The 16,696-nt window shown below is 42.1% G+C and overlaps 1 long non-coding RNA gene across 1 annotated transcript; it reads right to left on the bottom strand.

The window, feature by feature from the left end:
* Nucleotides 1-2,269: 2,269 nt before the first annotated feature.
* Nucleotides 2,270-13,624, bottom strand: LOC145452201 (uncharacterized). Its single transcript, XR_013919236.1, has 7 exons — nt 13,485-13,624; nt 12,553-12,603; nt 9,937-10,066; nt 7,501-7,607; nt 6,570-6,651; nt 4,623-4,741; nt 2,270-2,922 (listed from the first exon to the last, which is right to left on the bottom strand). It is a non-coding gene; the product is annotated as an uncharacterized LOC145452201 (long non-coding RNA).
* Nucleotides 13,625-16,696: the final 3,072 nt, after the last annotated feature.

The following is a 16,696-nucleotide window of genomic DNA, read 5'->3' as shown; positions in this document are numbered from 1 at the left end:
GTTCCTCCCGTTAGTCCAAATAGGTCAGGTTGTGTTGGTTCGGCGCGTGATCTGACCGGCATTAATCTTGGGGGTATTATGAGTTTAATATTTCTGGAACTGGACAGTCCAGTTAGTGGCCCAAGAGTAGTATGATGGTCTGGGTTATACGCAGACCAATCCCAGAAGGCCACGTCGCCTTAATTGTCACGCCTAGATTGCCACATCATCCGCCCATTGCCCCCACCTATAGAACGCCCCTTGCCACATCATCAGCCTATTGCCACATCATCTGCTACGTCATCAGTGCCACATCATCAAGCGTCGCATCTATATAACGCCCATTGCCACACCATCATGATTATGCTTACTGAGCTGCTTTTGAGAATATGAATTCTCGCGTAATACACTAAACGTTGAACTAGATTTCATAACGTCATCACTGAGGAATCAGTCAACTATCTTGCTCTAGGTTCTAGGTTCGATCCCTGTAGTCACCGCATTTCATACGATTCAGCGCTTTTCGTATCTTCTAACACTTTACTCAGTCTCATTGAAATAGCATTGTATAGTGTACGATTTTATTTCGAAAAAAGAGCATATCAATGATATCGTTGATCGTTATTGCGTCGATTCGCGTGCTGAAATCCTCCAGATTGGTTGATGTTTCGAGGTACACCGCTTTGCTGCCATCCGACGCTGCGATCCGGGTTCTTGCGTTCGATCTGACCGTTTTGTTTGATGTAGCGATCACTGGCTTGTAGTATATACGATACGAGCGGAAGGTCGGGATTAGGAACAACTACGCTGGGCGAATAGATGACGAATTCGTCAGCTGGATTCAGAGGTTGATAATGCTCGATCCCGTCGCGAGTATACGTAACGACCAGACCTCCTTCATGCTTCAGAGTGGCTCGATATTTCTGAATGGTCCCGTTTGTGGAATGTACAAAGAGTTGATCCGAGGTCAATTCTGCTCCATTCGAAGCTTCGATACGTAATTTTGTGATGTCATTAAAAAGATACAAGTCTTTTCTATAGGGCCCCTGGGCCAGAATAGTATCTCCACGGATTGCTAGACTCATTCTTTGAAAAGAAATATCAAACATAAGTACAACAGTCATCACGCAATTCCACCTCGCCATCAAATTTAGTCGAGCCTCTTCTTATATTAGGTGTCGCATAACAGACATTACGAATATATTGCAACCCCTTGCGCTTTATGAGAAAAGGACACGTAGGATAAAACTTTGCATGCTCGAGCCAGGGGTCATCGCACGGCAACCAATTTTGAAACAGCCCGCCACACGAGAAACACTTTAAATGATCCTTATAGCCCAAATAGAACAATCCGCAGTCTGCGAGCTCGGCTCCGGAGGTATTGATATTATCCGGCCACCGCATAAATGTGCTTAGTCTACGAGCATAGCGTACCATGTTATAGAAAACGGGATCATTCAACGGGGAGACAGTTACATCTCTATGCTTCGCATAGCATTCATAAATCTTTTCTCCTCTGTTATTTATCATAGCTTGGTACTGTTCAACGGGACCCGTCCGAGTTTCATCTTCGCTTATATCTATGCTACTTGTGGTACCGATGCAAGCGCAGTTTAATGCAGCATAATTTGTAGGATCCACACTACGCTTAGGTAGCGAATCGCTTTGATCAATGTTCGACATTGCTATCCGAATTGATATACTCTCATGATCAGTATGCTTTATATAGATATTGAGCTATGTACCATCGAAAAATGTGCTTGGTACCGATCGAATGATAGGCCCCGAGGTCGTATCACGGAAATTAGAACGTCGACTGCTCACAGAAAAAGACACGTACCTCATATCCGTTCCTGGTACGTATTACCATTAATTAGAATGCTAGTAAGAATGCCACGAGTACAATCACGCGCTCTCCTCGTGCAAAGCGCATGTAGTTCACTATATAAGAGAGGCTCGAATACGAACGAAACTATACTGCAAAAAGGATGTCGACAATGGAGAAAGCAAGCGACGTAGTTAGCGAATCAACGACTATGATTCCTGATAATCAAGCAGATACATTACCGATTGCTGATTTCGATTCCGATGTCGATGCAGAATTGATCGAAGTTACGATTGCGGCTGAAAAGAGTAAAGAGGCGGAAGCTAGTGATGATGACGTAACAATTATTGATGAGGCAGTGGCGCAATCTGATGAGGCTCCCTCAGCTGACGTGATGACTTCAATCAATATCGGTATACCACGACCGGTGATGGCACCAAGTGAACCTAAATCTAAGCGCAGACTCGACTTCGATAAGAGCGTACTACCAGTTGGTGTTCAATTTATGCCTCCACAGAGTACTGATAACTCGACAGCTGTGACCAGTGCTCAAAGCCCGCCTCACTCACCGATCATCGCCCCATGGAGAGTTTATTCGTCCCCTTTTCGCAATAAGCGACGTCGTATCGCTAATAACGTATTGGATGAGGAAAAGTTTGATGGTCTGATTTATAATTTGGATTACCCTCTACTTACGATTGATGATGGTGTACTATTTTTCCGTTCTCTTGAGCAGAATATCGAGGAGGTGTTGTTCGTTGATCGAAAACGGAGCCCTAATTTTCTCCGTGCTGTGTTCATTATCACTCTAATGGAGGGTCATATGCATAAGAAATATTTTGCGCCTCACTTCTTTATAGAAGGCAAAAATCAAACAGGGAAAGAAGTGTTGATCGATTTGTTGCTCTCTGATGATATCGCCAATTTCCTAGATCCTTTTCATCCGAATCTAGAGGCATTCAAATTTCACAGTACCGAGAAATCTATTTCAGTGATGCGCAATTGCGGGTCTCTATTTTTCGATAACAAGATGTTGCAGGAAGCGATTATGTACGTTCATCGCGGTCCTTTGCAGTCTGCTTACGGACAAGTAAAGCCGTCGTCGTTTTGGCTCGTATCTGAAATTCAGAATGGCAGTGATGTTATGTTACGCAATTTGGGTGGGATGTTTCAGTCTAGCACAGTCATTATTCGCTTTGGTAATCAGTGTTATCCTTGCTACTTGCCTGAGATGAATAAGCATGCTCGCCGTAAAATCATACATGATATATTTGCTCGTACATTCATACCGTCAGATTCCGAATTTGAGAGTGATCCCTCTTATGTTGAAAACGATGTGCATGCACGTGAATTTTATGCGAAATTCGAAGAGCTCAAACGACAGTACAATGACTGGTATATTTGATTTGTTTTCTCAGATTAATATGGAACGTTATAATTGTGGTAAAGATCTAGATATGTTGTTACAACAATACGGTTCGGGAGACACAAGACGTACGCGAGATGCTACGACTGCTACCTTTGAAGGTTTCGTTGACGATGATATCAAGAGAGTTGCTACTTGGCGAAAAATGGTCTCACTGGAAGGATATGGAGAATGGCAAAAAGATTTTCTCGTTATAGCAAAAAATGTGCTAAAAGATATCGATAAATTCGCTCCCAACGCTGATGAACTGCGTAACTTAGAAAATATCAAATTCCTGTTCCTTTATGAAGCTTTCAAGTGTAAATTACGACTGAAATACGGAATAAATTTATGAATGTGTATTTTTGCAGAATATAGTTAAAAATATATGGCTCGTCGAAGACGCTACGAAGAAGATGCCAGCTTCATCATCGATGATTCGCTCGGTTTTAATACCGACGCAACAGAGCTTATGCAATCGCACTCCAACTCGATTATCGATTCCGAATAGATTAACAGCAGGAGGGTTGCAAGAGGTGCGAGAGAGATGATCAATGTACGTCTGCTCGCAAGAGGTATGGATGATATTCATGCACGCATGTCATCGATATACCCGAGAAGATTGCGACAATTCAAAGTGAACTATGCATATGGCTTCTTGCTGTTTAATCGAGAGACGGAAAGACATAGCTATTTTCATCCGCAATCAACCCATGCTGTTTTGGATCTCCCGACACCTATACTTTCACGGGAGGACTTTGATCGTTTCATCAACGAAATCGATTTATCAGCTGCTTACGAGCAAGCGAGACAAGCCAGACCAGACACTAAGTTTTATTGCGTTGCTATATTACATATTCAATTTTTCTTGTATGAAATGCCCCGAGTTTTATTGGGCTGCCCTAGTGCATCGATATCGAGCGAGGCAACAAAATGTCGTCATATTATGACGTTTGTTCGACATCAGGACGGCACACAACTGAACGATTCGCTATGCCTCTTCCGTTGTTTATCCCATTTCATCAAGAAAAAACGAGATGAGAAGCATGTCGCACAATTGGCCTCTCAATTCCGTGAACGATTCCGTATCCCTATTGATGATGGTATACCACTCGATGAATTAAGCAAAGTCGAGGAATGTTTTCGCGTAAAGATACTTGTTTATGAAAAACGTGATCATCAAGCATTTATATTGCGGCAATCCGAAGCAGATGGGCCAGTGGTTCATATACACATGGAAAGTGGTCATTCATGCCTGATCACAAATATCGAAAATTATTCCCGGACATTCTTTTGTGAATCGTGCAAGATTTTCTTTAAGACTAAGGATAATTTGACGAAGCATGTCAAACGCGAATGCAAAACATCCCAAGGACGGAAATATGCTAGTGGCGTATATCGACCGAAACCTACCGTATTCGAGCAATTGGAATCCGAAGGCATTTTCGTTGAGAACCAAAAGAGATTCTTCCCCTACCGTATGTGTTTTGACTTTGAATCCATGCTCGTGAAGGATGAGCTCAGAGCTAATTCTGCAAAAGTAGAATATGTTAATAGGCACGTCCCAGTCTCCGTGTCCTTATCGAATAACGTCACGAATGAAACTAAAACTTTCATATCCGACGGTTGCCCGCAGACGTTAATCGATGAAATGATCGGGGAAATTTATCGTGTACAGGAACTCGCCTCAACCGAAATGCGAGAATCTTTCGCTAATGAAATAATCGAACTTGAGAATTTGATTGAAGAACGGAAATTGATCGATCCTACTAATAGAAGATCCTATTTGGATAATATCTCGCTTCGACTCCATACGTGGCTCGATCAGATACCCATAATCGGTTTCAATTCTTCGCGTTATGATCTGAATTTATGCAAAAAATATCTAATCAAATCCTTGCACAAGGAAAGCGGATTCTTCGTTTTGAAAAGAAACAGCGCCTATTTGACAATCGCAACGCACAGATTAAAATTTCTGGATATTTCGCTATTCCTGAGTCCGGGTTATAGTTTGGACGCTTACATGAAGCTATACGGGGATGGGGTAAACGCAAAATTTTATTTCCCCTACGAATATCTCGATAGCATCGAGCGTCTTGATGAAACGTCGCTACCGAGCCATGAATCGTTTTACAACGCGTTCCGCAATTCGAATATAACGGAAGAGCAATACGCAGAATGCCACGCTGTATGGGAACGCGAGGGTATGACCACATTCCGTAATTTTCTCCGGTATTACAACGAAGGTGATGTCATCGGCTTCTTAACCGCGCTGAATAACAATTTCAAATTTTACAAAACGCTTGGCATCGATATGTTCAAGGGTAACGTGAGCCTTCCGAATATAGCGAGTAGACTGATGTTTCGTGATTGCTACGATATCACTCTTCTGAATAAGGCCAATGCTGACCTTCACGAAACGATTCTGAACAACTTGGTAGGAGGTTTATCACAGATAACGTCACGGTACGCTATGGCAAATGAAACGAAAATACGCAGTCTTCGCTACGGTGACAGTGCTAAAACCGTCAAGAAAGTAGTAGGATATGACGCAAATGCCTTGTATTTGGGATGCATAAATCAAAATATGCCAACGGGTTACCCTATAAGGTGGATTTATGATGAGGAAAAGCAAAAATTCCATAAACAGCGCGTTTGGCCTACTCATGCGGAGCTCGAATGGTTGGAATACGAAAGTCACGTTCGTGACATCAAAATTCAGCACGCGTGGAACGGTAGTCAAGTGAGAATCGGAAATAAACGCCTATTTGTCGACGGGAACGCCGGTAAACTCATCTTTCAGTACGATGGGTGCTATTACCACGCTTGTAGGAGCTGCTTCCCTGATAAAGAGAACACCGAGAGGCGTGAACTCACCAAACAAAACACGGAATATTTGGAAAAATTGGGATATACCGTTATCCGAATGAAGGAGTGCGTTTGGACGAATATGAAACGAGACCCTGAAATTGCGCAATTTGTCTCAAAGTTCGAGCGTAAAGTCACGAAATCTTATTATCTCACTGAGGCGCAGTTGCTCAAGCGCACGCTCAACGGGTCATTTTTCGGTGCAATCGAGTGTGACATTCATTGTCCCGACCATTTAAAATCGAAATTCGAAGAGTTACCTCCTTTTTTCAAACATATGGAAGTAAACGAGTGCGATATCGGTGAACATATGCGTGAATACGCCAAGGAAAACAATATTAAGTTTCCAAAAAAATTTCTGGGCTCTAGTTATTTCACGAAAAAACAGTTGTTCAATACGGATTTGCTTCAATGGTACTTGAAAAGCGGCATGATCGTGACTCGCGTCGAGTATGTAAGCTGTCGAATATGAACCAAAACAAGTTTTCACACCCTTCGTTGAGCGGGTATCCTCTGAGCGTCGCAAAGGCGATGTCCTCCCAAAAGATCCGGCCCGTGAAATGGAGGCGTTGACCTGGAAGACGATTGGAAATAGTGCTTTTGGCCGCACTATTCAAAACCCCAATAAATATAGGGAACACGAATACGTTACGTTGGAAGAATTACCATCGCGCGTTGAAAAAAAATTTTTTGTCGATGCTGTTGAAATTGATAAGAGCGATGAAGGCTTGCTCGAAGTGTCTACGCGCCCCCTAAACATTTGCCACGAAAACCCAATCATTGTGGGCTTCTTTATATTCTGCTGTGCCAAGCTGAGAATGGTCCAGTTCCTATATGACTGCCTACATGTGTATTTGGACGATAGCGATTGGGCTTTCCTCGAAACAGATACTGATTCGGCGTACATAAGCTTAAGCTCCGATACGATCTATTCTCTCATCAAGCCTTCCATGAAAAAACAATTTTTTGAAAATCACGACAAATGGTTCGTGGCTCGCGCATGTGCAGAGCATAAATGTGATTTTGAACGAGATCCCGTCGGTTTTAAAACTGATAAGGCTTGCTGCATTGAGGTTCGCAATTACTCGAAACGTATACCGGGTTTATTCAAAGAAGAGTGGATCGGAGACGGGTTTATAGGGCTCAATTCCAAGACCTATTATTGCAAAGGCGACACCGATAAGTACAGCTCGAAAGGGCTTCAAAAAACAGCCAACAAAACTTTCAAAGATTTCAAAGGCATTCTTCAAAATAGATCGATCACGGGTGGCGTCAATAGTGGTTTTCGTTGCTATGGGAGCGATATGTTTACGTATAAGCAATATCGAAATGCATTGAGTTATGGTTATTATAAAAGGATTGTGCTTGATGATGGAATTCATACATTGCCTTTATCTCTGTAATAAATGGATCGAATACGTACATTGCATGCTCCGTTTCGGATGATCGTGGCTGGTCCGAGCAGTAGCGGGAAGAGTTATTTTACTTATGAGTTGGTGAAGAACGCAGAGAAGATGATTAGACCGGCTCCTGAAAAAATTGTATGGTTGTATAATAATTATCAGGCGTTGTATGATAAAATGAAAGGGGTAGAATTTTCGCAAGGACTCTCCGAGCTCAAAAAGTTACAGAAAGGAAATAGGCACGTTCTCTTGGTGATCGACGACATGATGACGGAAGCGAAAGAGGCTAGAGATCTATTCACTCGATACAGCCACCACGCAAAGATCAGCGTCGTGTTCACATGTCAAAATTTGTTCTATAGGGGTCAAGGCTTTCGGGATATGACCCTGAGCGCGAGCTATATCGTGATATTTAAAAATCCCCGTGATGCGAGTCAAATCAGTTTTCTTTCACGTCAAATGTTCCCGGATAAAGCCGGATTCCTTACGGAGGCTTATAAAAAGGCAACTCGAAAACCGTTCTCGTACATACTGGTTGACTTGACGCAAGAGACAGACGAAAATTATCGTCTTCGCAGCAAAATATTCCCACATCAAAAGTTGACGGTATATCAAGAATAAATACAGCTCACGCTACAGATTTTAGGGCATTCAACATGTCGAAGAGGGGAAGTAACATATCTCGAAAACGATTGAGCGACTATCACGTTAAATTAAAACTTTTGAAAAACGCTAAAGGGAAACAGCGAAAAGAACTTTTATCGAACAATCAATTTTTAAGTTGCGTCTGCCAGTGCGTTCATAACTTGGCTTCGGGGACAGTACGTATCTCTCCATCGAGAAAGTTGAGGCTTGGAAAACACAAATCCGATATCAGACAATTGTTGGCGCAAAAAACTCGCAGAGGTCAACGGAGGGTGCTACAAAAGGGTGGATTCCTCTCAGGTATAAAAATTATGATAAAATAGAAACTTTTTTCTAACTAGTCTGTTTTAGCTATATTAGGCGCTGCAATCCCCGTCATCGGGAGTCTGTTGGGTAAACTTTTCGGGAAGAATGCGTGAACTACAATTCCCCGCATTTCGAAGCAAGGACGAATGGGAAAAGAAATTTGATAAACATATATCGAAAATTAAAAGCTCTCCATTAAATGCTTCCGAGAAACTAGCTCTGTATAGGCATGGTATTGCTCAACTGAGAAACTTGAGAAAAGACGTAGACGCAGCGACCGCCCGCCCTCCCGCCGCACACACGGGGCTCGCGAGCCCCGTAGCGAAAGAAAAGCGCCCGCAAAAGAAACGCCCGCGCCGGATTCCACAACCTTCGTTTCCCTGGCTTTATAAGAGACAGCGTAAGCCTAATCCCCGTATATACGGGAAAGAATGGGAGACGTAGACTATTTTGATCCGAAACAGCCCAAATCGTATAGGGGCGCTTATTTGCAAAATGAAAAAGAATGGCTTAAAGGACAAGATACTTATACTTTTCATTTTCCGTTACGTAAGAAATTTAGGCGTGAACGTGTAGTGGTCTCCGGTATCAATGCTCAGTTTCAGAGCGATTTGATGGATCTGCAATCTATTTCAAAGTACAATAGCGGTTTTCGTTTTGTGGTGGTCGTGATTGATATTTTTAGCAAATACCTTTGGATGAAAGCGATTAAAAATAAAACTGCTTCAAGTATGATTTCTGCTTTCAAGCGTGTGTTTCGTGAACGCGTACCGTTAGTGTTACAAACCGATCAAGGTAGCGAATATACCAATCGCGCTTTCCAGAACTATCTAAAGGAGAACAAAGTTAGATATTTCTATACGAGGAGCGAATTAAAATCCTCTGTCGTCGAAAGGGTGATTCGTACTATGAAGGCGATTATGTATCGATTTTTCACAAAAAATAACACGAGGAATTACGTGAGCGCTCTCGATGACTTTACTTACTCCTACAACAGGACGTATCATCGTAGCATTGCTATGGCCCCAAACCAAGTGAATTCGTCTAATCAGGAATCGGTTTGGAGAAGACTTTACGGATTTCAAGAAGCTAAACAACCCGACCTCGCTGTAGGATTACCCGTCCGTATATCGAAAATTCGAAATCTTTTTGAGAAAAGCAGCCTACCCAACTGGCAACGGGAAATTTTCTATATCGCAGACGCCCAAAAGGGGGATCCCCCAATGTATCGCTTACGTGATTACGGTGGTGAAGTCATCCAGGGTAGATTTTATAGAGAGGAGCTCCAACGCGTAAAAGAACCGCAAACTTGGCGTGTCGAGAAGATTATAAGAAGGCGTAAACGCGCGGGACGAGAACAGTATTTAGTACGCTGGTTGGGATATGGAAGTGGATTCGACAGCTGGGTCGATAAGAAGGATATCGTCTAGTCGGAACCTTTATCAGTTTTTGGCGCAACTAGTAATCATACTGGTCATCGTATCGTTCTCTCTCTATAATCTTACCATTTCGAATGGGAACAAAGAGCTTTGGATATCTCTCCTATCCTCTTGCGTTGGTTATATGCTTCCGAATCCCAAGCTCAAAATATGAGCTACGTCACGCTATTTTCGAACGCTTCCATGGATAAATTTCCTGATAATACAACAGCGAGTTATTGCGTTGAATTGGACGTCCCGAAAAACGTGGAAGATACAGAGGTTTCTCTAGCTGAGATCTCCTTCCCCACGGATTATCAAAAACAGTATAGGTTCACGAAGAATAGGTATGGGATCAGATCGCAAAAGAGAGCAAGAAAATTTCATTTTAAATTGGGAGAATACGACTCGTTATATGACATGTATAGATCGTTGGAAAGAGACAATCCTGATGCAAAAGTAACATGTTTCCCTGAAAATCATAGTATGTCTATCTCTGTACCTCATAACGAGGTAACCGACAAATTGCGACCAGAGACGGACATAGGGCATAGTAGCTTGCTACGCCACGGAGAATTGTACGGTGCTCTTATGCATAAGGAAACGAGGGAGGAGTTATTGGTGTTTCATTTCCCGAATACTAATTGTACATTGTGGAATTATTTTTTCACTGAGGGTATCATTCATTTGAACTTTCGCATGCGACATGATCCGACTATCGATTTCGTTTATGTTCATTGTAATATCATTGAGCCGCAAGAAGATAGCGGTAGGCTCTTACCGTTGTTACGCGTCGTACAGGTGAACGACCGTAAATCATTTTCGAAATATTACACGAAGCCTTTTTATTTCCCTGTTAATATAAATAGGCTAGAACGTGTCGAAATATCGCTACTTGATGAGAAGGGACAGAAAATACCCTTTCGAAGTTCTCCTTCGAGTGTTGTATTGCATTTTCGTAGACGGGGAGTTGCATTATGAAATATATTCATATTACGTCACACGAGTCTGATTTTACTATCGATCTCGCGAAACCGATAGATTCTGGTGAATGGGAGATAGGGCTTGCCGAGTTGTCTTTTAAAAATAATTTTCAGCCCACGTTCGAGCCTTACGACGGCTTATTATGGTACGTGAATGATGCGGAAGGCGATAATAATTTTTATTATTTCCCGGCTGGTGATTATCATGATAAAATTAGTTTGATGAAGCGTATCAATCACGATCAGAAAAAAGCACGATTTATTTGGGTAGACGGTTCTGGTCCGGTCTTGATAGCGGGACCCTACAAGAGTTCCAGCGGTCCGAGACTTTTCATGGATAATAGAAACCCCGTTCTCAGAGGAGGCGCTCGTTCGGAGGTAGAGCTACATGGTGGATTACATAGACGAAGAAAAATTCACTTTCAAGGGGAACCTGTGTCCGTGACCAACGTTTTAGTTTATACGGATGTCATCACACCTCAAATTGTTGGTGATACGAGTGCGCCTCTACTACGCAATATCCGCGTTACGACGGGGATAGATGAATATCAGCATATGCTATTCAAAAAAATATATTTCTTTCCTCTGAATACGGAGCGAGTAAGCGAGATACGCGTTATGCTTCGTGATGATAAAGGCGAAGCTATAAAGTTTGGGAACGCGCCTCTTCATCTCACACTTGCTTTGAGGCATCATGAGGAGTCATTATTGTTGTGATCGTGAGGCGTTCAGAAACTATTATCACCAACAGAGCGGTGGTGATATCAATTTTTTTCGGGGTAAAGTGCAGAGAGGTCATGGACTTGGAAACTTATTTCGCTCGTTCGGAAGAAGCGTTATGCCCCTAATTTCGAAAGGTGCAAAATCACTCGGGAAGCGTCTACTACATACCGGTGCGCAAGTAGCCTCTGATGTTCTTAATGGAGAGAATGTCGGGGATAGTCTTAAGATACGCGGAAAAGAAGCCGCTGGGAACGCTCTCGATTCTTTACTGAGAAAAAGAAAAATGCCAAGACGGGGTCGTAAGATCACGAAAAAGAGACGACGCAAAGATATTTTCGATTAAATATATATTACACGACGATAAGCATCATTTGTTACTTGAGACTTGATAGATGGCGGAGTTAATTCATGTACAGTCCCCCGAGGGGGTACATCCCTCATTGGATTTATTTCACATTCCCGCGACACAGACTAGCGTAGAAAAGAAAAGAATCATCAAGATAGCACCGATTTCGAACAACTCTAGTGTGATAACATTCCGCTTCGAGGGCTCAGAAGACTTTATCGATTTGAGCGAGAGCTATTTCTTATTTCATTTACAATTAAAGAAAGATGGCGAAGCAATTGGCGCAGATGATGATGTTGGTGTTGTAAATAATATCTTGGATTCCTTGATTTCTCAACTACAAATTAAAGTCGCTAACGAAACTTTGAAACAAGATATAAAAGTACAGTGTTATTCGTCCTATCTGCACAATTTATTCACTCCGCTTGACGTGCAAAATACCACACTCAGGGCCTCAGGATGGAGAAAGGATACTTTAGGAAAAATGGATACGATCGGTGGAACTAACGCCTCGGCTAACAAAGGATATTACAACAGGAGTAAAGCCTATAAGGATGATAACGTGGTGGAAATACGTGCGAAAATCCATCACGGACTATGTCTGCAAGACCGCTACATCCTACATGACGTGCCTCTCGAGTTTGAGCTTACCTTGAATCCGAAAAGCTTTTTCATGATGGGAGATGCTACCGGTCAATTCACCTTAACAAAAAAGGAATTACAGTTATGTACCGTACGAGTCAGCGACGATGTGAAGACAGCGATGATGGTGAATGCCCAGGCGAAATATCCGTATATCGGCATGAGGTTAATCACCCGAACATTTGCGGCTGCTACGACGCAGATAGATATCGGGAATCTATATAGCGGGACTCTACCTTCTCGCCTAATCATCGGAATGGTAGCTACGAAAGCCTTTCAAGGAGATGTTACGAAAAATCCTTATAATTTCATACACAATAATATGCAACGACTCGAACTGAAACTGAACGGATTTCTGATTCCGGAGGGAGGTTATGAGCTAGATTTCGATAAGGGTCATTACACGGAGCTTTATCATAACCTGATTGAGGGTACGGGAGCAATGGAGAAAAACAGAGGACTCCTAACGCCTGAAGAGTTCGCTAGTGGTTTCTGTCTACTGGTTTATAATTTGCGCCCCGATGATTTGGATGATTGCTTTGACTTACAAAAGAGTGGTACCTTAAGTTTACGAATCACATTTCCTGCTGGCGGGCTAACAGCGGAAACTACTTTGCTCTGCTTCATGGAATTCCAAAAGCTATTGCAAATCAGTAGCAGTCGTAAAGTGACCGTGCTATGAACGGGGATGAAATAGACCACATATTGTGGTGCTGCGAGTCAACAAAACATATTTTCCTTGGTACATTTCCTATCGATCGACTGCCGAGGCGACCCCCTCCTCCTTATGCTATCGTGATCAATTATGACGAAGCTCGAAAAATCGGAAGTCACTGGATATGCATTTACGCGGAAGAGGATGAGACACATTTTCACGATAGCTTTGGCTTAATGCCGTTGAAATACGAGATTGCGTGCTTTATAGAACCAGAAAATTATACCTGCTCCATAAAGCGTCTGCAGCACAAACGTTCCAGAGCGTGCGGTCATCATTGTCTAAGCTTCATCGTCCATAAGGCGCGCGGATGGAGTACGGAACGTTATTTAAATTCCTTTGGCGAAGATCACCGCAAGAATGATTCGATCGTACGACGCTTCGTCAAGGAGCTGAAGCAAGAAAATGAAATTGTGTAAATGTATATGTGAATAAAATCAATAGTTTCAAAGTTTGCTTAGTACGTTTGAGGGCGATATTCGCTACGTTCATTATAGCAATCATCTCAAAGTAGTAGACTCTAAACCAGCAGTAGCGACTTGCTTTCGATTAGTCGATAGTGTCTACATATTATCATCATCTAGCAAGAGCCAGGAATTTGTATTGAGCGACTTCCCTCCTACAGCAAACGCAACTTACATTACGGCGTTACTGAACATCGAGTAATAAGCGGGACTAGGCAGGCTACCCCCATCTCAAATCTGAAGTGCATACCCGCGTAACTATAACCAAATTTAGTGCGAATCTATACGGAAACGTAGCCTAACTCACCTGCGTCATTAGGTGAAGTGCATATCGCGATAGTTGTGATAAATGTGAAATTTTCCGAGCGTAAATTGCGTATATGCGATGTCGGCGTTTTGATCTGAAATGAAATGAGCGAATTTAAATATAGGTGATAAACTATTGCTCTAGCTAATTAATTCATGATATTGTAACCACACTGCGCGAAACGAGTAATAAGGGAGGGAACTTGCATACGAATTTATCCGAATTCAGCCATATCCTCGTTTAACATTATAGTCGTGCACAGAACTCATTATTACGTTATTAGCTATTTAAAATGATGCGATATAGGGGAAATCTCGGTGTAATTCAATCTGCGCACATTATCCATGTATGCCCCAATGCGTTTTGTGGCTTTAGTATAGGTATTGGATCTAATATATTCTATAAAACATGTACGTTGCTATATATATCTTAATCTGAAGTGCGTTGCTGCATCGAAAAAATTATAGCTATACGCAGAACGCTGTCGATTTTTCAATATAGTCAAGAAATGAATTAGCCAACCTTAGTGTTGCGTAATCTGCCTTGTCACTATATGCTTGTTCCGGGCTTGCTTGGCTGCGTGAAAAAGATAAATGTGAAATTTTCTGAGCGTAAATTGCGTGTGCGATGTCGGCGTTTTGATCTGAAATGAAAAAATTTAGCTTCAATCCGCGCCAGCGTAGCGAATCTAAGAATAGTCGATAAATTATATAGCTATGCTATTCGTAGCACTATAAGCATAGGTTTATATTGGTTATATATTTATTCACTATCAGAAATGGTAAGATAAAGCATTACTGCACTACCTATTAAATCAGCTCCATTACGTATCCAAAAGCAGCGGCTTATGGGCTTGTAAAATCAGCATAATCTCAGTAGTTAGATGCTTGCTACAACTCGCAATTTATCAACTTTAGGTCGTGAGTAAAGCAAGAATACATAGACTAACATCCATCTCAAATCCGAAGTGCATACCCGCCTATTTATAACTAAATTTAGTGCGAATCTATACGATAACAGAAAACTTGCATATACATTCGAATTTGTGCGACTTCGGCTATATTGCCGGTTAACATTATAGCCGCGCACAGAACTCACTATTACGTTAGCTATTGGAGAAATCTCAACGTAAATCAATCTGCGTTCACAAGTAAGCTAATGCTGTATCGAGAAATTATAGCTAAATTGAGTTTAAATTGACACGAAAATACATTGATCTTACCTCGTCTGCGATGCCTGCATCCCTGCGCACATGGCAATACTTTTAACAGAAGTGTGAAGTTTTCAGAATGCGAATTGCTTTACGTCGGAAGTAAACATTCTAATTCGTATCGCCAGCGCGGCGTTTTCTTGGAAACGCAACTATATATTTAGAATGTTCTAATTCCCATTATCGATGTGGCCCGACTTCTGGGAATCGCAACTATATTAGAATGTTCTAATTCATATTGTCGATGTGACCCGACTTCTTGGAATCGTAAGCAACTATATTCGTACCACATTTACACGCGTCAATTTCTTGGTATAGTATTCAGCAATATGCGCGGCGCATGAGCTTTGCGTGATCGTAGGCCTTTATGCTTGCGATATCAGTATTATTAAGTTGCATTTGCAGAATTCCCCAAAATCATTGACTAATTAATGAATCTAATTCATATTGTCGATGTGACCCGACTTCTTGGAATCGTAAGCAACTATATTCGTACCACATTTACACGCGTCAATTTCTTGGAATAGTATTCAGCAATATGCGCGGCGCATGAGCTTTGCGTGATCGTAGGCCTTTATGCTTGCGATATCAGTATTATTAAGTTGCATTTGCAGAATTCCCCAAAATCATTGACTAATTAATGATGACACAGCTGTTATAGTACACACGAATATAGTCTTACATTTATGTGTAATAACTCGAAAAAGGTGTTGTCTCAGAATTTAAGAGAGAATCGGCGGTTATATTCTCAAAACAGCTCAATACGGCTAGTTTGCTCAATAGCCTTGTGGTGAGCGACGTGAAATTATACCCAACCAATCCAGGTTCGATTCTAGCTTAGGTAAGTTTTGATGTGGCAATGAGTGCTATAGGTGCGGCAATGGGCGGATGATGTGGCAATGTAGGCGTGGCAATTAAGGCGACGTGGCCTTCTGGGATTGGTCTGCGTATAACCCAGACCATCATACTACTCTAAAGGGCTGCAAGAGCATTCATTGCAACCTTACTGACCCTTACAGTTCCTGCCACCTTTTATTCCTAAATCGTGAAGTGGTCCGGGATTTTCCGCCCGTGGTGGTTTCAGTCCCCACCGTTTCCCCCCTTAAAATATTATGCGTAGATCTCGAAGTCGCGGCAAGAGTCGCTGTCGTCGAAATGATACTTGCCAAGGTATGCTCGGACACATTACTCGTATGAATGGTAGTCTCGCTGACTTAGGGTTCTTTTTTAAGTCTTTCAGTATTTGCGACTGGATTCGTTTGTTTTTTGAGTCGCACGTGACACTTTAACCCACAGAATGGCGGCCATGGTCCCTTCCGTCCTTGGTCGGGTAGTCACAATTAGGGCTGGACAGAATCGAGTACCCGAGTGATTTGATTCTGAATTACGCATTACGCTTCTAGTAGAGTCGAGTATTCGAGTATCACTCATTATGACACCACAACAGAATGTATTAT

The sequence above is a fragment of the Botryllus schlosseri genome, chromosome 12 (assembly GCF_051294905.1).
Source record: "Botryllus schlosseri isolate E-star chromosome 12, Bs_hap1, whole genome shotgun sequence".
Taxonomy (NCBI): domain Eukaryota; kingdom Metazoa; phylum Chordata; class Ascidiacea; order Stolidobranchia; family Styelidae; genus Botryllus; species Botryllus schlosseri.
Note: the sequence above shows the minus strand (reverse complement) of the source record. Positions and strands in the feature narration are given on the sequence as shown.